Below are 24,587 nucleotides of genomic sequence, written 5' to 3'. Positions count from 1 at the left end.
TGATCTCTTTCTGTGCATTTGTGATGTTTGCAGTCGTTTGAAGAGAATGGAAATGAATAGTCACTCAGAAAAAGAATATTCAGTAATATAAACCTCGCCATCAAAACTTTGCTCCGCGCGAGACCTTTAAGCACACAACGTGAGGGAATGAATAGAGAAAAGGAAAATAATGGAGTCAAAGAGCAGAGGAGAGGCAAGAAAGAAAAATAAAGACCTGCAAGCGGACGCTGAATAAACTCGCGTGATAGACGGATGTGCATAGCCTAAAAAGAAATAAATTAATGAATAACAATAAGATGAAAAGAATGAATAGGGGAGGGAATACATGGAATGCAAGATTAAAGAACAAAAACAATGAACCATGAGTCCAAAAAAAGTTTGAGAGGCGGAAAGTTCAGAAAACAACTGGAAAATGGAAGTAAGAGGGTGGAATGAAGGTAAGTATAAAACTATGTACTTCACTCTGACATAAGAACAGGATAAGGGCGACAAAGCTAGAAAACTATGAAGAAACTAAAGTGGGTGAAGGAACAAAAAGAGATAAAAGGAAAAAAGGAAAAAGAAACAAAAAGTGAAGAAAGAGTGCAAGAGTGAAGAAATAGAGTGAAAGAATTAATGATATTAAATCTTTACAGAGAAAAAAGAAAAACATAATGTAAATAATAAAAGAGACAGAAAGGATAAATATGAAAATGGAAAGACGGAAGGAACCAAAACATTGAGTCTCGGTGTTGTTTGAGATACGCAGTGAATGAACAAGACTAAAATGGAATTGAGGCTTGACTACACGTGTAAGTACCGACTACATTGGATTTCAGATGTCCTCACCAACGGAAAAACAGGACCAGGGTTTGCCTTGCGCTAAGTCCAAAGTCCAACATTTTGTCGAAAACAAGCTTTGGAATGTCCTATGAGACTTTCTCAATTCTCAATAAAAATTGTTGTTGATGGATAATGTGTGACGAGTGTCCGACTTGACTTAAATAAATAAATAAATAATTAAATAAATAAATCATCCATTTTTCAATAACTTTGAACCGACTTCTGCAATTTTCTGTTTCATTTCGGTAGAAGTATTTCACGAGGGGTATTTTTTTCCATCAGGTATTAGAGGAAGCCTCCTCTCCCAGACCAAACCCTCCCAACCTGACCTCCGGGTATCGATTTCCGTTACTTCCTAACTGGTGTTTAAACCCTGTTTGACCTGCGTTTTCGCACACGCCTCACCGCATTCTCTGCTGTTTACAGGATTTTGGTGCCAAGACAACGGCCAAGACTATCGCAGACAAAAAAACAGTCTTGTCTGCAAAAGTTTCCTCCCTTGAAGGTAAGAAGACATCTACTGCACAAATAGATGGATAAGAGAAGCAACAAATAGTCAGATATAATAATGAGGAAGGCTCCTGTGCAGCCATCTCAGACATGTAACATGTGAAACACTTTTATTAAAGATGACCACAGTTGTGAAGGATTGCTATTTTCTAAAGTATCTATCTCTTCACAATTCACTCGTCTTCCTTAGCCAAGATGTCTTCCAAGAAGATGCGGATGCAAACCACAGTCTGACAAACTGAAAAAATTGAAACGCACATTTGGAAACTGAATTCTAAGAAGAAAAGCTATTTTTGCTCATATTTACCTCTAAACACCCACATCAGCCCACAATATTAATAATTCATATTTCCTATCGACAATGACAATGAGGGAGACGGATGAAGGAGTGGTTTGTCGGTATTACAAGTTGCTATGGCGAAATAATGTGACATGCAGCTCTAAAGTATGACAGCCCTCACTGTTGGCAAAAAAGCAAATTAATGTTGTTTTAAATTCATAACAGAAACTTCAAAAGAATCCAAATTCAAAAATGCGATTCGGCGAAAATTCACTTCCATTAAACCATGATGATTAATGATGCCACATTAAGCCCGGACCGTGGCTGTCTACCTGCTTCTGACACCAACAATACACCCAATGATATCAACATATAAAAGATATCAACAAAAGAATACATCTACATCCACTACATTTTTTCTGCTGTCTGGATGAAATGCTGCTTGTTTTATTCTGTGAGGGGAGGCAATTAGCCACAGTATTACAAACACAATAAGCAGCTTTACTTCTCCGCCATATCGATCCCTGGCGGCCAAACAGAGAAGTTATTAATCCACAGTTTCCCTCTCCCACAAATCTGTCTGATGGGCGGAAGCATACCTCTGAGCATGCTCCAAGAGGATGTTGACCTCGGGGTCACCATCTGTTCTATGACTCCCAAGTCCTGCCATTCCTGACTTTTCCACAGGTTTCTGTCTGCTGCTGACAGGGATTTTTCAAAAAGGGAATAGGGCTTGGAGTTGAATTGGAGTAAACCTCATATCTGCATAAATACCACCATAAATATTTTTGTCTTTATTCTTATATGCGTAAATATCTATGAGAGTGAGAAAAAAACTGGAACTTTTTATCTCGAGTCCCCAGCCCTGCTCTTCTTCAAGCAGAGACTTGACGACGTGCGAATCAAAGTTCAACAGGAAAATATTTATGTAAAAAATACAGATTATGTGAAATTCATGCGCACAATAATTTAGCTCATCTAAGAGATGGGTCTCATTGCTATCAGTAATCCAAGCTAAAGGGCTGTTAACTCCTGTTATAACCGTCACCACTTTCATACACCAGCTTAGCTCTGACAGTTAGTGCTGCTGTTCTTGTACTGCAAACATCAGTCTCACTACTTTACGAGTGCTTGTTGTATAATGAGGTGAGCAGCTGTTCACTCGTAGTGCCCTGTCCAACTGCCTGTCATCGCTGTCCCGCTCGGTCCGCCAGCCACGTCAGAGGGCGACGACTGCTCCTCTAGCGATAACGATACGGATATCGAGCACTGTCCTAGTCCAGGCACGGTACACGGTACTTCGACGATTGTTAGTTCACTAGACTTCACTGTCATACAGCACACATTGCTACACTCCAAGACAAACAATGCCTGGTACAGCCGCCAAAACTCCAGAAATGCAAACAAATGAAATACAAGGATACGATTAAACGAACACACATTATTCATTTTACAGTCAGTCATCAGTCAGCGCCAACAGAAGACTACATGTCCTTCTGACCATCTGCTTTTGCTCGCCTCACACGTGACTGGAATCAAACAACTACTTCTACCGTATTACCTGGTGTTTAATGAGCTTGGATGTTTTCTCTCTGTCCAACCATCAGACACAAACCCCTCAGTCTGGCCGAGCGAGGTGACATTCCCCACGGGCCTCTGCCCGAGTGACGACTTTCGCACCTGTCCGCCACCATATTCCTCTCTCGCGCCACCAACTTACATAAAGCTTGTACAGAAGGCCTTTGTAATGACTTGAGAGTTCTCTGTCTGTGAACCTGTCATCCATTTTGGACTAGACTGAACTGTGGGAAATTTCCTGTCCCAGTTACACCAAATGACACCTAAGGGTTCGTTCTCACTCTGTCTTTCTGAAGACAGACTGGCGTCCATGTTTCTCTCGGGTTGTCCGTGTTCAGTGCTGCTAGAAAATAATGATTTACTTTGTCCTCATCACACAATATTTCTTTCTGTCACATTTTTCATTTGCATGTGGGTTCACCGGGTCTGTTCGTGTCGTGCGTACAGTCCATGCCATTGGCACATCGATATTTTTATCACTGAAAGTTGAGAAGAATGCAGAGTGCGACTATTTGCCTTCCACACTTTATCAGATGCACAGAAGTAATTTAGAACACTCGACCCTGCCTGCTAAATGTTGCGCGACTATCGGCATCGAAAATCTACATCCATTCAGTGTAGAATATTCAAATAATTGACACAGAGCGATTATTTTTCTATCAAATGTATATAAACTTTGTCATTTGACATTCGTATCAACAAAGTCTGTTCAGAAAGTGTCTGCCCTGTTGGACAAGAGGTATAAGATAAAGTAAAACTCTTCTTCTATTCTCTATAATAAAAGATATAAAAGTTATCGATGTTATCGCTGTCCTCAGTTGTCTAATACCACACTCACACACACTCGCACCTATCGTAAAGTTTACGGTCGACAACCTATCACCGTGTACATTTTCTCTCATCGAGCAATGGCCTCCCACACATTTGTCATACTGAAAGTCATTTTTGTGTTGACAGATTCACATTTTTTTCTCAGTTGTTATCCTCGACCTCATCTCCAGGTCCAGAATTCGGCTTGGCACCACTTGTCATTAAACATCAGCAACCCACTGACAGTGAACATGGTGGACAGTCTGTGACATTGTGGGATTATCTGATCTCAAATTTCCCCCAAACACCCGAAAATATCCGGAGGACACTTGTACTTTCAAGGCTTCAGACAAAATTATAAAACTAATATCTAATTTGTGTTAATCAATGGATTTTCTGAAAACTTGCTTCTGATTCATGACAACAGTTCACCCTCTCAGTGAGGGAGGGAGAGAAAGTTTTTTGTTTCAATTGTACTCAACAGCCTACTTATTTTTCTAATCTTGCTGTTTATCTTCTACACTTGTATTTCAAAACCGGAGAAGAGCAGATTTTCCCAATTAGTTTGGTGCACAGAAGTCCACAGAACATTAAAACAAACTTTTTACAATGATCAAGAGAAGAAACCGATTGGAAAACAAGTTTAGCTTTGCAGTGACACCTAGTGGAGAACATGTTTAGGAAATGCTGCTGGAAGCAAGGGGTCCGAGAATTCAAAAATACCTTGTGAAAACAGAAAGAGCCGGAGGTCACGAACACAAGCCCCACAGTTTCCTGCAGATGTTTGTAAAACCTGTTAATGTGTATGTCAAACAGCGAATGAGAAAACAGAGATGTCGGCGAAATGTTTTTACAGAAAACTGAAAGTAAAACAGATTGATTCACAGTCTTAACCATCTACATGGTGTCAGAGAAAGCCTTTCAGTGCCCGGCTGTGGGAGTGATCACAGATGACTTGCTGAGGGTTAACCGGGTACACACAAGTGTTATAAAAATATCTGATGAAAGGGCACGTACGGGGAAAGAAGCAGGTGATCTGATATTACCTGCCAGGTGACTTTTCCCAAAGATTCCCGGGTCCCTACAGACATGTTTCTCTCTGTGAGGTTGTGATTGTTTGGATATTGATTGTTATTTTTTATTCTGAGGTACGAAGCTCAGCTGGACCAATAGTTCTCTTTTGGGCAGTTTGTAAACTTCTTATTGGAGGAAGATGTACTTTGGTTTGTTTGTATTAGGAAAGGGAGATAATGTCAACTTGCACCTTGGGACAGGCACTTGTCTCTGACACTGACATCGCCACTGGGACTGTCACTGACACTGTCGACATTGTTCCTGACATTGAAGGTGTTACTCCGAGTAGCGAAGATGAGGGTAGATGAGCCGGAAAACGAGAGAAGCAGCGATTTTTCCAGAATTTTCCAAATGGAAGAAATTGGGATTTACATGGATCTGGACTGCGCATATCTGCTCTGAAGCTGAGAAATGTTGTTGTTGTTGCTGTTGTTGTTGTTATTGTTGTTGTTGTTGTTGTTGTTGTTGTTCGTGTGTACCTATGTGCGTGCGTGTGTCGGGCAGTCCGGTGGCTAAAAGGTTCTTGTCACGAATGCAGTGAGGACTGACTGTCCTGGATTCAGATCTTGTCTCTGCATGTGACATCTGTTTACAGGGTCGGTTCCTTTGCCGTGACATCGCCATAGTTTCCTGCTGAGATAAAAACACCAACTCCTCGTCTTCCTTTACCACCATCCCACCCACTGACCACCACCACCACACTCTCTGCCAGCCTCTACCCAAGTCTACACGCAAATGTATTCATGGTCTTTGTTGCCCCTGAATTAATCCTAATGATGCCGATGCCAAAATAATTACTGTCAAGCATGCAGTACTTCCTATGCTATTAGGTGGCTTTGTTAGTTCTTGTGCTTGTTCGTGTGTGGAGAGGAAGAGAAGAACTGAGGACTGATAAAAGAACAATGGAAATATAATTGTAAGGAAAACATATTTTCATGTGGAAAGTCGTGTTTCTAGGAAGCCTGTGGGAGACTGCTGGTATAAACAACTACAAAAACAGCTTTTATTAGTCCTCCTCGGTCCAGCCATTGTTGCTCAGGGTTTCCAGACATTTCCGCACGAGCTTGGACTGGCTGGCCAGCTTCATCTTCAAGGAGTCGCAGCTCGCCGTCCATTCAATCGTCTCCACGCTGCAAGCCTTCACCAAAGTCTTCTCGCCAATGCAGTACTTTCCGTCCTTTCTAGTCCAGTCTCCATCCCAGCCTCCTCCCGCATCCATCTCCCTCCCGGATTTGGTGTACCCGATGCCACTCCACAGCAGAAGATTTAGTGGGAAAACCGATCGCTTCCGGTTTCCAAGGAACCGCCAGATCCCGTCAGCTGGTTTTCATGACCAGTGACTCTGCGCTGGGCAGTTTGGCACGGCGCGGAATTTCAGATAGATGGAGGGATCCCGACCTTTCCCCGAGATGAAAGCGATTTTTTTTCGCAGGGACCGAATGAAGAATTGGTCTAGCTTTTTTTTTTCTCTCCGTGTCTCCGATTCACGGTCCATGTCTCACATTTATGCTGCCATGGGGGTAGACGGGGAGAGGACGAGCGTCAGACGAGAGCAGGGCGGGAAGCCTGTCTGATGCTTGGCTCTCGGGAAGTCTCGACTGAAAGCACGTCCTTCGTTGGACTGTCATACCTCGTGGTTCTGGTGTGGTCCCTCCCTCTCTCTATCTCCCACACACACATCTACTCACACTGGACTTTTATTCGTGGAGTAGTGTGTCAGATTGATATAAAGTGGGACAGACTTACAATCTTAAAAATTTCGCATTTGCTAAGGACCAACTCACAGCTGAGTGACATGACATCTTTAATGCCAATGACTCATGACATGGGGAGATAGAGATACAAGCATATTGATAATATAAAACAGCATGAGCAACAACAATAATCTGTAAACGAATTTTCATATATTTTGAACCTAAGTAAATGGTCATCATGCATATTCTCTTTCCAGGATGAGTGAATGATACTCGAAAACCTACAAAATTTTTTATTTCGATTTGTTTTTTTTTTAACTCTTGTGTTTATAGATTTTCTATGTAGAAGTTTCTAGAATTGATTATTTCGAGAACAGATGGGAGCAGATCCCCAGAGACCGTAGCTGTGATGCCAGAGTAAGTTGTTGCCCTTGGGACCAACATGGGGAATTCAAGTAAAAGTAAAATAGTTTTGTTAAAAAGCAGTTTCCAGACCTCACAGCTAATGTTTTACCCCCGGAGCTGTGTTTATAAAGCGGTGGCAAAGATACCCTGGGGTAAAGAAACATGAAGTCGTGTCCGCGGGGTGTGGAATCACATTGTAACTATGACAACAAGACACGTCTCCTTGAGTTCCAGACTTCGCCCTGGGAAAGCCACTTGCTCTCGCTTTCAAACTACTAACCAGCTTGTGAATGTTTATCTTCCACTAAACTCGAGGCAGCATCACCACGCATGCAAAGATGTCTGAATCAGATCTCTCCCGGAGCCATTTTGGAACAATGACGGGGTGAGTGCAGACAAGCACGTGACGCTGAGTGAGAGAAAGAAAGAGTGTGTGTATGTATGTACGCACGCGCGGATATTTGGATTTAACCCTCATCCAGGATATTTTTCTTAAAATAAAGGTGAACTTTCGGGGATGTAGTTCCTGTAAGTGACTGTACAAGTGGCATTTTCTCTTTTGTCTCTAATATCATTTCCTTCCCTCTGTCCCTCCTCCATTGTCACCATCATTTGCGTTGCTGCGCGTATGCCAGGCGCGTGAGTCCGGCTTTGTCTGCGTGTACATGCACGTGTCTGCGCACGACGCAGCCTCCTCACGCCTGTCCTGTCAGACATTATGTGTTTGCGCGAGCTGCGACTGCGGAGGAATACAAACACAAGCGCACCAGACGATGGCGCATTAAGATGTAACGGTCATGAAAAGCGCGATTCATCTCGAAGCACTATGTCCACTTGGCCAGCAATTGCATTGGTCATTTCATTTCTGTGGCGATTCGGGCTATCAGCCAAGAAATAGCCAAGCAGACAGGAAACGCACTTACTCGTGGCCAGCCATCGACCAGAAGGACCAGGAGAAACATTTGAGACTTTGCGAGAACGCGAGGTGAGCACACAAGCTGTAAACTTCAACTATGACCCTATAAACGAGTGCCCTATCCGTTAAGAAGATATATTAGTCATAAAACAAGAGTAACAAGACAGTTGAGGCAAGGCAGGAAGTAGTTAGCAAGATCAGGTTTACGGACTTATTGCTGTACAGACTCCAGTCCATCCTTCCAATGGGAGATTGGAGTCTACAAAATTCTGACTTACGGGGGCAAGTGCTGTTGGACGCCATTCCCTGACCTCTGATACGGGTGGAGAAGAAGAGATATAGGGGCTGGCAGAAGATTCTGAGGGTGTTTTTATATCATTGCATTATTGTATAAATAGACATTATGTCTCGTATCAAGACTTCCTCGTTTCAATCTTTTTAAAGCAATGTCATTTTATCAGAATCGTTTTGTTTTACAGAACTAAATAGATAAGGTAGACAAGAAAGGCAGGCACCCAGAGAAAACACAGGGACAAAAAAAAAAGCGGTGGACTGACAACCAGCAGAAAAGAGAGAAAAAAAGATGGTCATTTGCATAATGAGATATACAGACCTACTTGGGACGACATTCTTTAGAAAATTAAGACAGACAGAGAGCCATTTAGGCAAGCAGACAGAAAGTTACATATTGGTAGACAAGATTCACATGGACTGGCAAGCAGAAGACCTCAGACAGACCAGAAAGTCTACACAAGCAGGCAGGAGGAGCGACAGACCGGAAGACAGGAAGTCCGAGAGATGGGAACACGGGAAGTCGCAGAGGCAGGAAGACAGGATGTCACCGCGGACAGAGAACTTCACAAGCAGAGAACTATCCTCAAAGGCAGACAGGAAGTGCCACTGAGGGAGACAAAATGGCGCCCCATGCTGACCAGACGCTAGTTATGGAGACCTTATCCATCATCTTGATCGCCGATCGTGTGACTAGTGAACAGCGCTCATCGCCTGCCCGGGCAGACAACTCCACGAACCGTCAGGCAAAAGCTGCTTTTATGTCGGTCTTTTCTGTTCTAAAAATACAATTGTTTAAGCTCCATCTTTTTTTTAAAAAAAAAACTTTTATTTACATTCGCTTTGTTATCCTTCTGTGGTGTTAAAGACGAAATGTTTCGTAACAAAAATCAAGTCTTTTAAAGTTTAACAGGTTCTATGTACCCTGCACATATTAGCAACTTGAAAATGTCCAGTCTTCGGTCTCACATCAATATTATGATAGGAGTGAATGTAATTGTGTTTGTGTGTGTGATTGCGTGGGAAACTAAGCTTTTGTAACCGGATTTTCTACCTCTCTCCATATAAAAGTCAGTTCCCGGAGAAATAATTTAAGTCCAAGACGGGCACATCATCTACCATGTCAGAATCCAATCTTCAACAGTCGAGAGAATAATGGCTTCTCCCGCTTTGCATATCCATTCTTCCGTTGCCATATGAGCTTTCATTTCTTGCCTCCAAGTTTTTCTGTTCATCGAGGAAGAAAACTGACAATTTACGAATACCTCGCTTTTTCTGTTGTTAATTATACAAGGGAGTAGAAAGCGTTGCTAAGATCAACTAAATGAAAGTCGTGCTCACCAAGCCCGAGGCAATAATCCCATTGCTTCCCACTGTGGATTCCTCACAGGCAAGAAGACTTAAAGGTTACCCCGAGTGCAAAGCTATTTCAAAAATGAGTAGCTTTCATTCTTTCCTAAATCTGAGCAAAAAACTAAAAAACTATGAGTTCACAAGGTACAGGCTCTTGAGCATCCAGTTTTTACCCGAAGCTTAAAAAGAAGTCACGAGCTTACTACTAGACAAGAAAACTTCACTGATTGGACAATACTTTGCTAGCATTATGCTCCAGACACTTGCATTGGCTGCGGCTTTCAGTGACGTCAACAGTTAAAATAGGACAAACCGTTTGAATATTTAAAAAACTTTCTTAATAAAAGCCTAAGATTATGTAACTTGCTATCCTCATTTTTCAAAAGTAATCAAAGTTTTGTATTCTCGTAATTTGTGATTTATTTATTTATTTAGCTTGACTCGGGTTGGCCTTTAAGAGGAGATTCACTTCGTCCAGGCCGCGAGAACTGCGGACACATTCGGCAGCAAAAAGTCTGGCAGTTCGTGCACGAGGCTGCACGAAATCTCGGCGTGGGGCCAATAGATATCAGTTAGCATGGACAGGTGGTCATCGGGAGGAGCACAGCGTGCCACAACTTGCACGCATGCGCAGATGAACAAGGTTGAAGGGCTGCGTGCCGTTGACAGAAAAAGAACATGCACGAAGCCTGTTGTGATTCAGTGCGAAAGAACCTGTAGACAAGCTGGTGAGAAAAAACGGGTTAAGCGTACGCGTGAACAAACAGGTCTGTAGCATGAAGCAGAGGTTTGACGAGAAGAAAGGACATGTTTGATTCCCGGCTATCGGCACTCGACTAAGTCAAATCTCTTCTATCACAGTAGTCATAAGTCTGCTGTCCATGTTCTGTTTGTTAGACATAACCCCGAGGTAGTTATTTTAAGACCATTCTTAGCATCCATAGACCGAGGGTTGACCATGATTGACAGTGTTTACATACCGGTTGTGTAAAAATGACAAGTGCTGCTAGACTTGGGCAAACATTCGTCCATATATCCCTGGTTCAGAAGGATATTTAACTAGAATAAACGCAAGCTCAGATGGTTTTTGACTCCCCACTTTTCCCTTACCGTTGATTGGCACAATTTGTAATGGACCATTGACGTCATTAACGATCCCGATTTCAGTTGACAGCGAACGTTGATAACCCATGTTTAAAAAGATCAATCTTATTGTTCTTTATCCCAACTTAAATTGACTACAAGCATGAACGACGAGGGTGAGAATGGAACCCTATCATCGATGACATATGTTCAAATAGACCATCGCCCTCGATGACGAGGGCTGAAATGGACCGTTTCGTTTTCGCTCTTTACAAAGTAAAGTGCCTTTGGCACTTTTAAAGGTTGATATGGATTAAAGTACGAATAAATATCAGCCTTGGGGGGTTGTTGGAGGATATTCTGAACCTTCTTTCGGTTTTTTTAATTTTTTTGTGGCTCAGTCCTCGCACAAGCGTGTCGGTACGACCCCGGGTATTGACACAGGCAAGTCGGAGTGAGTGAGTCTCGCCGACTCGGGGGATAAGGAAGCAAGCGATTTTGTAATCAGATCTGCTCCATCTCCTGACGGCTGGCCGCTCAGATTGAGTGTGCCGGTTTGGGGGAGCGGGTCCCGGAGGTCAAGAATGTTACTGTCCCTCGCGCACCACTATCACTCGATCTTCGGAGAATTCCCGAGGGAAAACATCTTGTAATTGATCACTGGAGTGAATGATTGTGTGTGCTTGCTTCGTGTGGACATGTATGCCTGCGCGCATTTATGCACATATCTTTTTCGGGTGGGTCAGTGCTTTGGAGAATATACTCCATTTAAATGCAGGTCCGTGGTTTATCTCTGTATTAATTGCTGTTAAATAAACCTTGTTTAGGTATTTTGTTTAATTATGGAGTGTTTGTAAAAGAACTCGTTATAAATAAATTTCTTCGCTTGGTGTGTGTTTGCGCGCGATGTGAACACATGTTCCATTCCCTGAGTGGTCGGTACACTTGTCACGAATGTCTGGAATCGTCATCAGATGCTGGCCTGCAGCCACCCACTCTCTCCACGTGCTCTACATCGTGTTTCCCTGGAGCCTGAAGCCAGCGGCACCCACGTGCGATTCTTTGCGCGGGTGCGTGAGAGCGTGCCACTGCCCTCGTCTGGAAATGAGTTCTCCTGCTGGTCCCAGTGCAGCCGTCCATCCTCCATCCGAGATGTCCGCCATTCCTTGTCTTAAGGTTTCTCATCCTCAGGTCGTCTTGCCTCCTCGCTAGGATGACCTCCTCTCCCTTAGTACATTCAGGTCGCGAGGGCGACACTTCTATTTCTTTTTCCATTTTTCTTTTGTTTTTTTTTCTCCTTCCTCTTTTCCCCTCACACCTGCCCTGTTTTACTGGTTTCTATTTTGTCATTAGTGTCGTTATACTATTTTAATCTTTGAGGCAGCTGTTATCTCTGGGGCTTTCTTCAACTCTCTGCACCTAGTTTTTTATCGCTTTTCTTGGCATTAATTGAAGGGGAGCTTCCTCGGATCGTCTGTAATGTTCCTGAACATTCTTAGCAACACAACTTTCGAACATCAGATGTTATCTTCAACTTTGACCTTTATCATACGTAAGGAAAATAATCGGATATTTTGCAGCTGCCCTTTAATAATGGAAGGGGAGAGGTTAGCGTGCTCAACTCAGGTCACAGGTTCAAAGGTCACTCAGGCTAGTCACAGGAAAATTTATGTAAAAGACAACAGAATGAGAGGTTTGGGTTTGGGATTAATCTCACAAGAGACAACACGATGAATTATTACAGGTCCGCTCATTATAGGAAATAGCCCACCCCGAATTTCCCTCATGTTTATCTCGGGTCTGTCATCTGACGACGACTTACACATTTATCTTTGGGTTGTCAACTCGTGTCGCTGCTTCCAGACTGTGGTGAAGATTGTTTCTGGCATGACTTGCTGAAGTCGGATCCAGTCCCTCGAACTATCTTGGACTCCTGGGAGTGTCTGCTTTCTCGATCAGACCGGAGTATTAATGTGAAGGCATCCATTCTAAAGTTGATGAAAGTGGTGGCTGTAGATTGTACAACATGGGATTAAATGAAAGTTCATTACAGCTGATAACCTTTAACATTTTACTAAGTAATGACGGAGGCTCATGGTGATGAAGAAAAAAAGGTCGAACCTTCTTGTGTGCACACCTCCGACCTACGACACAAGGGCTAGGGTTCATGTGAGGTCGTGAAAATGTCTCAACCCACGAACTTGTATTACTGGACTGCTGGCAGAGGATTTTTTCCAGTTAACTGCTAAAACGAGGCATTAGACGACAAAGCTTCCGGTTTATTCACATTCTTTGTGACGGCTCGCCGAGACTAACAGCAAGAAGCGCCTGTGACGTACTGGGTGACTTACTGATATTTATGTGCTCACAACAGAAATGATCTACACAGTCCACGAGGGTATTTTGCAGCGGGTAGGATAATGCGCACGCGCGTCGTAAATCTCGTTTTCGTTGTTGACCAATCGGATCGATGCATCTGGAGAAAGTACGGGAGAGTATCTATGACGTCCTGACGCCTGGACTGAGGCCGCCACCAACGTAAAATCAAGGGCAGATTACTGGGAGGACTGCTTGTAGACATGGCTAAGATCGTAAGACGTTCTGGTGGCCATAAAGACCGAGAACAAATTTGTTTCCGAGGCTCGGATACTTCTTCCTGACAGCTGAAGGTCGGAGCACACGCGCTCTAAGCTTCTCCTTCCTCCCTGCGCGACTTCACGCGCACATAAAACACTCGTAGTGGACTTTATCCAGGTCGTGACCAAACTCACCTCATGGGTCCTTGCGCCGATGGTGCTAAAATGTCCTGGCATTCTAGATGTCAAAGACACGAGGATAGGGTTGCGAGCAGAACCGTGAAGGAAATGGAGTAAAAGAAGAAAAAAATGTGAATGTTTTGAGACTGGTTGTTAAACTGGTTTGTTTTCTTTGATCCTCTCGTGCTGTGCCAAACGGTCCGTTAGCTTTGGAGAAACACATTCCCATGAGCTAACTTCATTTCTAAGCCTATCTGTGCATTTTATTCAACTTTTTTTTCCAATTTTGAAACAACCGTTTGATGTCCAATCCCTGGGCCGACATGGTGTTTGTTTACCTTCACAGGAAGAACGTGGTTTGGGTACAGAGGTGTTAGATTACAGACGGTGCAAATAATGCATAAATGACTAAATAACTAAATGAACAAATAAATAAACATTAGGATGTTTGCCCTGGAATGCATATAACGAACCTCGTGAGTTTAGGGAACAGAAGGACACACAAACAAAAAGTTTAAATTCACATTATAAGAAAAGGCTGATTCAGAAATAATCTGCCGGCAACAGGAGCCCTCCCCAGCGGCTGTCTTGGGTGAGCCAAACTCAACATTCTGGTCACAGAAGCTAAATTGGGAGGCGAGCATCCTTCATGACGCCTGACTACCGCCAGCCCCTCCCCCTCCTGCCTTCAAGTTTTCATCTGCTCCCTCTTCTTCCACCCTTTCGCCGACATTTTTCCCACAAGCTCGGAATAGATAATCGATTATGCTCTGCTAGCCATTGCGTCATACTTAACATGACGTCACTGGCGACAGAAGGAACGAGCGGAGTGGATGCCCTCGCTAATGACATTTTTTTTCATAAAAAGAATTGCAGTAAAAAAATTCAAGATCCCTAAGCCGTTTAGGCTTTTCTCCCTGTCCCTTCGTTGTTCCTCCTGTGTTTGTCTGTCACTCGCGTTGTCGCTTTTTTTTCTTTCTATCGCTTATTTTCTCTATATTCAACGTACAAACAGTCTCAAGAGCGGAAGGGAGGGTTACTAACCGGTTGAAAGGAAATAGTATCTTGACTGAGCTTTACTCAATGTTTAGAACAAAGTTTTTCACCCCACGGAACCTTTAAAAAACATCGCAAAAAATGTCTGCCAAAATGTTGTGCTACAAATAAACTAACACTGTATTTACACGGCGGAATTTTTTCCCCATGAGCCTTGTCAAAACTGACATCGATTAAGCATCAAGAGTGAGTGATTGCCGAAAGGAGTTTGAGAAAAAAATTATTTCGAGAGGCCTAATTCCTTGTGTCAGAGACCCGCCAGGCTAACGCTCGCCGAGACTGTTCTGCCAATTCCACGACAATCTTCGCAACTCCTTAACGATCCAACACACATTTGGACTTGTTCGCAGCTCCAACAGTCCTCTTCTTCTTTTCTCCCCTTCCACTTCCCCTCTACTGCTTTTCCTCCTCTTTAAACTGTGTGCCGTGATTTGGAGCTTGGTCAGACTCCTCTCCTTCGCGAATGGTCAGATATCTGAATCCGCTTCATCCCCTCTCTCCGTGTCCTCCTCCCCTCCCTTCCTCTCATTCCCGTCGTACTACACCCACACACTCACGGTTTGGGTAGAAAATAATAGACTGTGTACCATATCTTACTGTGGAGGCTGGCTATTCCTTTTCCAATAACTAATGCGAGTATCCCTCGCGTACCCATGAAGTACCATGGATACCACCATCAACACCAACAACAATAGCAACCAAAACAAATGCAGGAGACTTAAGCAAGGCTTTACTCCAACAGAAGACTAAGAAAGCGGATAAAAAAGGAAACAATTTAAAAGAAGAAGCAATCCCAGACAAGAAAGGAAAAATATAGAAATCTTGATGCCTCCCACCGTCGTGTATACTTCTTGCACAGATGTGACCTCCAGATGGCTCAGACCTTCTAACTCGCAGACTTTGTGTCATGATTGAGTGGCGATACTGCTAGTCCCCTGTCACAGGAAAGATCGAGAACTGCTCCAGAAGCCCGGATGGAACTGAAGGATCATAATAGTCCTGACTTCTCCAAGGTGACTAGCTGGTGTCTATAGCAACCGGCGTCGAAGTCCATTTTTGACTGGACCTCTGAACTCAGGTGACTTTACAGCCATAGACAGCTATTAACTCTGCTGTTGAGGAAGGAGCTAGAAGGTGAGGGATGAAGTCAATCATTCAAACAGTTCACTGATGATGACTGTCTTGATATGTCTTCAGACTAGCTTCCTTCTTTCAATAAGATATGTAAAAATAAGAATGTAGCTACAAAACGGTTGATACAAGTGATGTCAAGGAAGCAGTTTGTAGTTTGGAAAAAAGTTTTATCAGCTGTGAAAATTCTATAATGAGAACAAAGAGAATACACCGTTCCAATCCGGTGGTAAAATTTGACATTGTCCTCCCATGGACGGAAGAAACAGGTGTCCTCCAGGCGTAGAAAACACACAAAATTATTAAATTCATTCGCCACATTTTAATATCCCAGAAAACTTCCCCACGAAAAAGCAGAAACTCATTCGCTTGGAGGAGCAAGAAACACTAAAATAATAATCCTTAAAACTGATGTTTGCTGCAATGCAGTAGAATGTTCCCCGAAGAATGTTTTTTCTTTGGCAAACGAATTTAACCGAAGTGCGATAAAGTGCAGTTCTTTAAATCCGGATTGGAAGCAGTCCAAAGCAAATATTTTCATTCATCTTAAAGACTTCTCTGGGACAGTTTGAATTGAAACTATTCTTTGAACACATTTTGTATAGTGTTAACTCCCGACACAGATTTATGTTAGTCGTTTCTCTTTTATCATTTCTTTTATTTGAAATTAATGAATATTTTTATTGTAAGTCGTGTACACGTCTTTCATTATTCGCTCATGTTTGGTTTATAAAGGGATTTAAATGATATTAATAAATAAGAATTAGCCCTATATTCTAACAAGTTATTCGTTTCATGCAGTTATCATGTATTGAAAATTTTTAATTAAACATTGATGATGCTGCAAGACTACCCCGCTGAGCTATCGCGAGTACCCATATCCTCATTAACTACTGTCATTATGTAACAAGTTTAATTACATTCAAGCCCCACTGACATGCCCCATCAGTAGAAATGTAGAAGGTGAATGTGTCTGTTCACAGTGCCATGTGAATGCTCATTGTGAAGTGCTGTCGGTGATTCAGTTACTGGCGCGGAGCCCACCTTCGTCATTCATCCTCCCTCGTGTGATGTATGGCGGCGCTTAAGGCTCCTTAATCAGTTAATATTCCTCCCAGCAGGATTTTTTATCTTCACGATCACATTTTTATTGCCTTTAGTGCTTAACGCCTATTTCCTTAAATATATTTTTATTTTTCTTTATTTCTAAACCTTATCATCCTTCATCCTGAGCAACAATTGAATGGCGATGTTGCCAGATCCAGCAAAGAAAATAAAACTCAATAAACTAAATTTCCTAAATTGATAGACAATGGTCTTGTTTAATGCTTCAGGTAATTTCCAAAAAAAGGGTTTTGTCCCAAAATCACATCACATGCGCACACAAACACACAAACACTACTTCTATAATTTTTTTACATTTGGCTCATTTTTGTGGGCACATATCTGCAATTAGGTCCACTTATTAATATGGACTAAATATCCTGGACTATCACTTCTGCTACATGTACATCCAGAGCCCACCTCGCCGTTTCATCAACAACAACAACAACAACAACAACAACAACAACAACAACAACAACAGCAACAACAACACTTGCATACAGTGTCCCCCACACTCACACCAAGTGCCGATGATGAAGCAAGCAATCTCATCTTAACATCCTCTAATTTTGTTCTTTCCTTTCTGGGGGCGGCGGAGGCTAATATCCTTGATTCCTCCTGGGGCTCTGGCCATATCGATGCTCGGACCATCTTTTGAAAGAGAGGCGGGTACAGGACCGAGATGGGACAACCAGCATCCCACAAATGACCGCAGACATCTCTTTCTGACGAACTCAGTCTCCGTCTTCCTGGTGGTGTGACCATCTGTGTGTGTGTGGGTGTGGGTGTGGTGCGATTATTGTGTCCTCAAGAGTGAGTTTTAAAACTTTTGACAGATAAGACTACCTTTCTACGGAAGTGAATTTTTTTAATCATAAATGGTTAAATACAAAGTAACCAGGAAGCGTGATAGATTTAAAAAAAGAAAAGGAAAAGACAGAGTAGATGACAAGAGACACTAAACGAGATTATTTTGAAAATCTTCACTTTCCCAAAGATGAAGACAATGTGATGACAGAAAGCGGAGCTGCTCCATTAACTGAATGAAATACACTCTTGATAATAAGGTGAAGATGAATGGGACCACCCCTCATACAAAAACGAGAGTAAGATCCCTCGCGGTCAACATCTTGAGCCCAAGTCAGGAGACCGCACAGTCCATTCTTTAGGAACTGAGAAATGAAAAACATTCGTCTTTCATGCAAAAGGAAAAGGACAGTCATGGTCCTCTGGTCAGAGAAAAAGGTTTTCTTCTTCAAGCGAACTCTTATTGGACGGAAAATCCTGAACAAGGATAAAGAAGATCTGAACTGAACTTACAGAAACATTGGAGCCAAGGAATAAGACTTCCTGAGGGCGAGAACAAGATTAATATATGACTGGAACCGGATTCAGAGTAAACCGGAACTAGAGTCTGGAATTACGAAAAGAAACCGTGTCTTGGCCTCATGAGAGGTCAACGATCCACATCAATCCCAAAATCTTAACTGAAAAGAAGGGAATTCTAAATCCCGGTTTGAAAATAGCTGAAGAACTAGGTTGAGGGTGGAAAGTTTTTCAACAGTTCTATGTTTGATGCTTTCAAATCCGTCCTCGAAACCCAGGAAAGCAAGGAAAAACCCGCGCCTACAGCAGACAGAAGAAAACAATGAAAAAATGTTGAAAGACCACTGAAGCCCGGAAATGAAAACAAAGGTTTGTAGATAAACCACATACAGACAGGAAATAAATCAAAACCATGGCAACTCAGACAGCGGAATCTTCTGTCAGATCAGTGGGATGCCTGCACAGAGCTGAAGTACCCAATCGAAGAAAATATAGACACCCGCCGACAGAAGACGCCTCTTGGGTTGAGAAAGGACCCTTCAACCTGCTTGACAGTCGTGACAAGATGACGGCGACCTTTTGATCCAAACTAGAGGGAGGATTGAGGGCAAAAAAGAGATAAAAAATGTGACAAAAGCTAGCTGATGTTTTCAGTATGGTGTAGGTTTTTTTTCTGGAATTCCGCGCAAGAATTTGAAGACTTTTGAAGAGTTTGAGTGCGATGCCAGATCTTGCTGCCTGGTCCAACTTTCCGAGACAGTGGAGCGGGCCTGATTCGGATCTCGCCCAAGCCCATGAAATCACTCAGCTTTGGTAACCGAAACATCAACACCAACTTTCATCGCCTCATTAAACTCCCAGGAACATATCTTGGAACCTAAAAGCCGCATTTCGCACTTTCAAGAGATTCTCGACGAGAGGCAGCTCACACTTTGAAGAAAAACTTAATCTCACGCTGCAGGGATTCCAGAATGGACAAAGATGATCTTATCGACAGGAGACCGAGTCGAGCCCGCGAGGACCCGAAAAGAAAACGGTGTACTGGAGCCAGACAATGAAGACACGACCAATAAAATCCATACCCGCCTCCTCTGAGAACAAGAGGACAGGAGAGAATGATGCCTCCTTAATTTATGATTGTTCTGGAGGATCGCCAGAATGAATGGGAAACGGTCGCCGAGGGTGAGAGAAGACAGACAAAGATTTTTAAATGATAGGTAAGGAATGTGGAAATGACAGTAATTTGGTGATGATGCTAGGTCTTGTTGACACGGACTATCGTGGAGGACATAAAGACAGTTTGTGGACACCAGTGTTGTTATCATCTCGCAGCAAAACCGGAAGGTGAATTGACAGAGTGTGAAGAGCTATAAATAGCTCAGTCCGTCATCGCACGTGGGCTCCTAATCAAATTAGAGACCAGCTCATTTACTGCCAATTCTAACTGTTCTTAACCTAGCGGCCGGCTTCAAAGCTTTGACTGCAGATCGATTTCCTTTTATGACGGGTGGAGCCGCGGAAGGATATTACACACTCGGCTGCGCAGTCTCAACGTATTTCAGCGAAATATGAAAACTGCAAAGTTTGCTTCCTTCAGCTAAATGCCACCGATTCTTACATTCTCTCTCTCTCTCTCTTTCTTTACCCCCAAAAAATATTTTTCTGGCTTTGGGAAGCCAGTAACAAGTAAAATTTTGTCAAGCATCATCGATTATCTGCCAGACTTCTGCAGAAGAAATTCTTCACACTTCCCAGAATGTGTCACCATAGGAATGCCCATAGATGCGTGCGCAAGTCGGAGTGCGCATTTTCCGGTTCCTGTTTGTCTCTAAGACGGAAATCAGATTTCCGGTGGGCTCAACGGTCTTAAACGAACTTCCCCAGCATATCGATGTCTCTTTAATTACGAGAACAGGAGACCTGCTTTTTAACTGTAGATAGATGATAGAGAGAGATTTCAAACACACAAAATGCAGAAATGCAGGATGCAATTTCCGAGACAAGAACAGCTGAAGGCGAAGTCGCGGGACGCAAAAAGCTTTGGTCTTTTTCTGAATTTTTTTTAATTTTTTGTGCTTCGCCCACATACTTATTCTTGCATCCACCCACGCACCCAGCACTAATTATTTTAACATTCAAGCCCGGTGTATGGTTGTCTTACGAGGTGTACCATGGTTTTGTGAGCTGAAACATTGCGGACAGGCGGCAGAGTTGGCAAGTCACCAAAAATCACAAAATAAATCCCTCATGTCTTCAAAGCCTGGGTGAGTTTGTAGGACCCACTGACACAGTTTTTACATCCACATGACGGTTACATAATCCTTTCCTGACACAGTTTTTGTTTCTAAGGCCTACAAACCTCTATCCCATCTAAACTCGGTTGTTTTCTGTTCTGTGCGAAACCTGTGTTCGGGAAAAGTCCTTTTTTTAAAGGTGTTCTTTAACTCGACACAAAAGCTCAGTTTTCCGAGTTGCTTGTATTAAGACCTGAGGCCTGAAGGACAGACAAGAAAAATAAAGACATGCGTTCTGTGAGGCACTTAACTGTTGGAACTAGCTCTGATCTTTAACTATTGGATCACCGTGTGCATGTGTTGTGATAAAACTTGAAAGAATCGTCAATCAGACATCTTACCACTTCATCAATCATCTAAACCAGCACGAACATGAACACATTGTGTAATGTGTGTGCGTGTGTTCGTGTGCGTGTGTCCTCCATGTCTATGAAATATTTATCTCGCTGATGTTTGTTCCTGCTTCGCGCCTGTGATTAGACACGAGATCCCGTCGAACAAACAAGAAAAGATTGCTCGTTGCAGCTAGCCTTATTCCTCTCTTGATTATTTATGTCACATTTTTGCGGCAAAAACATTTTTCTCTTAACTTTTCCCGCTGTTTGCCGCGAACATAGCACGACAGGCAGGAGAACTCCCTGACAAAGATGCTGAATGAAAGCGAGGCATGAAGAAAAGAAGAAATAAAAATTGATTATTCAAAGAAACAAATGAACAAAATTAGAAGGTGAGAAGAGAAAAATGGGTATGAACCAAAACATTTTTCCCTCGCACATTGCGAGAACAGAGCTCAAAGGTAGTAGTTCATAGTTCAAAGGTAGCAGTGACACGGGCTACACAACTTATATAACATATTAGTCAGATGTATAAAATCTTTCTAAGGCCTAAATAGAATAACAGCATGACAGATGTGTAGTTTAAAAAAAGAATGGTGAATTAAAAAGTGTGTAAACAGCTTTCAGTCAGACGATGTTAAAGGTCATATCTTAACCTTTTTTTGTGTCGTTTGGATGTCAGATGTTAGTGACCCTGCTTTTTGGTGAGTCAGCCCCAAATCACTATGCGGTCAGGTGCTAACTTATCTACAGCTGGGGCAACTGAGGGGTTTCCGAACGGGTATCGAATCGGGGCATATCTGGGTTTTGACACCTGCCTCTAACCTTTCGGTCACAAAGCTGATAATGTCAACGCCGTCAGAAGGTAAGACTTTGAGGATAAGTAACTATTGTAGTCCTGTACACAAAAGCCACATTAATTCATAGAGACTTTTTGTACGGGAAGTGATGAAATATCCGAACTTATAACCTTTACTATATTTGGTGACAAACGCTTCCCCGCCGCTTCCGCAGAAGAAACAGTCAGACAGATGTACGGAGACTCTCATTTAATTAATTTCATTAATATTATTCCTACTGTCCATAATTCATATATTTTTTTTTTTTTTTTTGCCCTAAGCCAACTGTTGTTCATTTTGTTTCTGCCTCTTTTATTGTCCACGGAAATGGAAAACTGTGCGACATGTTTAATGTTATGAATCTCGTCCGTCCTGTTTGCTAAGTGTTGCAAAACAAAGATTTTCTCCACTTTCACGAACCACACACACTTACAAAAATATAAACTTTACAATCTTACCTGCTGCAAATCCCACCAACGCTGGAAACAAATCTTTCCACACTCTGCCTCCAACAAGAAAAACTTCGTCGTGAGATCTTCGTCCAACATGTGGCCAGGTCTTTATTTACTTCGATCCTCCTTGTTTATTTATTTAGCTGAGTGTGTGGTGGCGTCACTACCTCGGAGGTGGGGCTGTCAGAGTATCCCTGGTGTCTGTCGGGAGACTGCACCGCACCACAGCAGCTCCCGTAGTGCACCGGCTGCTCCGCGAAGCGGGGGACTGTCCTGCCCGAAGGTGCGGCGCATGCGCGGTGGTGCTGCTCGCACCCAGCACGTCACGGAGGTCCCCGTGCACCATGGTGCACGCACCGCTGGCCGGCGGGTGAGCGACGTTGGCGCGGAGCGGGTGGCACGTGAGGCAAGGGAAACAATCCATTCTGTGAGCGCGCGATAACGCTCAGCACCACAGGATGCGCAGACAACTCTTTACATTTTCTTCAAAATACTGCGAAGCGAAACCAAAGAAAAGCAATCCAAACCCCCCCCCCCCAAAAAAAAAAAAATAATAATAAAATAAACCTAAATCAGACAAAACAAAAACAAAGTAAAAATCCAAACCCACCAAAACAAACAAACAAAACAAAGCAAAAAAAAAAAGAAACCAATAAAAACAAAAGAGACCGACACAAACTCAAGAAAAAGAGAATAATAAGCAAGAATGCAAACATAGAAAAAAGTAAAGAAGCTATTACCACTAAGATAAGGATGTGTGAAAAAAGAGAAGAATGAGAAAGCAAATCTGACGAAAACAACACTATTAATGGGTAAGAAAAACCCACGTGATCCCATTTTTTATTTGTTTGTTTGGGGTTTTTTTTATTGATTTACTCAGAAGCCAATGGAATAAATCATTTGAAATCGATGACGAAATCCTTGTCTAGTGAAAGTAGTGAAAGCTGTTGACTGGTTATTTTAGTTCCCGTAACCATGCACACCACCACTATACTGTGACTGTTACTGTGCCTGTATTCATGAAGCAGGGGGTCAGCTAAAAGCGAAATCAAGGAAAATGTTGCTGTCTCCGTAGTTAAAACGAACCCAGCGGACATTGCTTTATGTTAGTTTATACCAGGGAATCTTTGCTCCGATTTTATCGGGGTGGTCCCCCGAGATAAAGCAACATCCGAGGAGTCAGAATGTCACATCCACCCAGAAACTTGTCTCTGATTCCCGCAGTTTTCCCCAGAACAGCAACTGGCTTTGTGGATGTGGTCCCGACCGCAAAAGTTGTCAGAAGGCAACACTTGACATTCAATTCTCTCCTCACCACCTGAGCTCATTAAAAAAATCAAGCAGTTGTACAGTAGTGTACAATACACCCTGCATCGCACAGTGACACACACCAACAATCAATATTAATCACCAGACACTATCTAGGAAGACACTGTGTCCCAGGTTGGATGTGATCGCTGTAACGACAGCCACCGTGGAGGTAGGACAACAAGCATGGATATAAACATGAATGGAACTGTCAACACCACTTTGGGATGCACAAAGTGATCAATAGATCATTAAAGCCGCCCAAGATTAAGGCTAACAGCAGAAAGTGCACACCATGTTGTGGTGTTGTTATCGAGTGTCCGCTCTTGACCCGCACCGGTGGCCGCGCGGTTAAGTAAACGTTTGTCCAACGTGGCTGCCAGCGCCGCCGCGACCTGCCGCGCGACATGCTTTTGGCGCCACATGGCGAGAGTCCGGGAGGCCTGCCTCCCTCCATGGCTTGGTCTGTGAAACACAGTGGCCGGCACCCAAAATATTGATGAACTGTTCTGAAACAGGTTTTGACACGAGGTCCTCAACATGAAAATGGCGCAGAAGCTTTTTTTTTACCTGGATGTGATCACCTTGGGAGATATTTTACTAAATTTATTTTAAATATTTATTTGTTTCGATATAATCATTTGTTCGTCCTAAATTAGATGATTAAATTAAATGATAATGATGATGATGTACGAAACAGTTGGTGTAGGTCAAGAGGTGGTCAGGAGAAACACTGCTGAGCCATCACGTGACCATCACAAGTATTCATCGCTCCATCGACGCCTGGGCGTCCAGCCAGTCGTGGGTTGCCACGTGTGTTTTGATGAAAGTCTCACAGCTTCTACCATCTGGGAATTTCCCAGCCATCACTTCTTGGGTCGCTTTGTGACATCCTCCAACATGTAACAGCCTCCTTCCTCTCACCTCCCCGCCAGCAACAATAGGGATGCAGGATGCAACAACAGGGATGCAGAATGCAACAATAGGGATGCAGGATGCAACATCAGGGATGCAGCATGCAACAATACAGTGAGAATCGTGAGTCGTGGCCACAATTATTTGTTTTTCTCTGATTGTTTCACCTGATTACCGGCAATCTGCTTTTGCATTATGGTCTCAGGTTCTGTTTTACCTGGAAACAGCAATTCCTCTCCATTCAAAGCATGAATT

At 43.0% G+C, this 24,587-nt stretch overlaps 1 protein-coding gene across 1 annotated transcript in view; it reads right to left on the bottom strand.

The window, feature by feature from the left end:
• Window positions 1–22,635, bottom strand: part of LOC112564660 (alpha-2C adrenergic receptor-like) — a 110,974-nt gene extending 88,339 nt beyond the window's left edge. The window contains exon 1 of the mRNA XM_025239626.1: window positions 22,116–22,635. The gene's annotated coding sequence lies outside the window, so the exon portion shown is untranslated. The remainder of the gene's footprint in view (window positions 1–22,115) is intronic.
• Window positions 22,636–24,587: the final 1,952 nt, after the last annotated feature.

The sequence above is a fragment of the Pomacea canaliculata genome, linkage group LG5 (genome assembly GCF_003073045.1).
Source record: "Pomacea canaliculata isolate SZHN2017 linkage group LG5, ASM307304v1, whole genome shotgun sequence".
Taxonomy (NCBI): Eukaryota; Metazoa; Mollusca; class Gastropoda; order Architaenioglossa; family Ampullariidae; genus Pomacea; species Pomacea canaliculata.
This window is presented reverse-complemented; position numbering and strand designations above follow the sequence as displayed.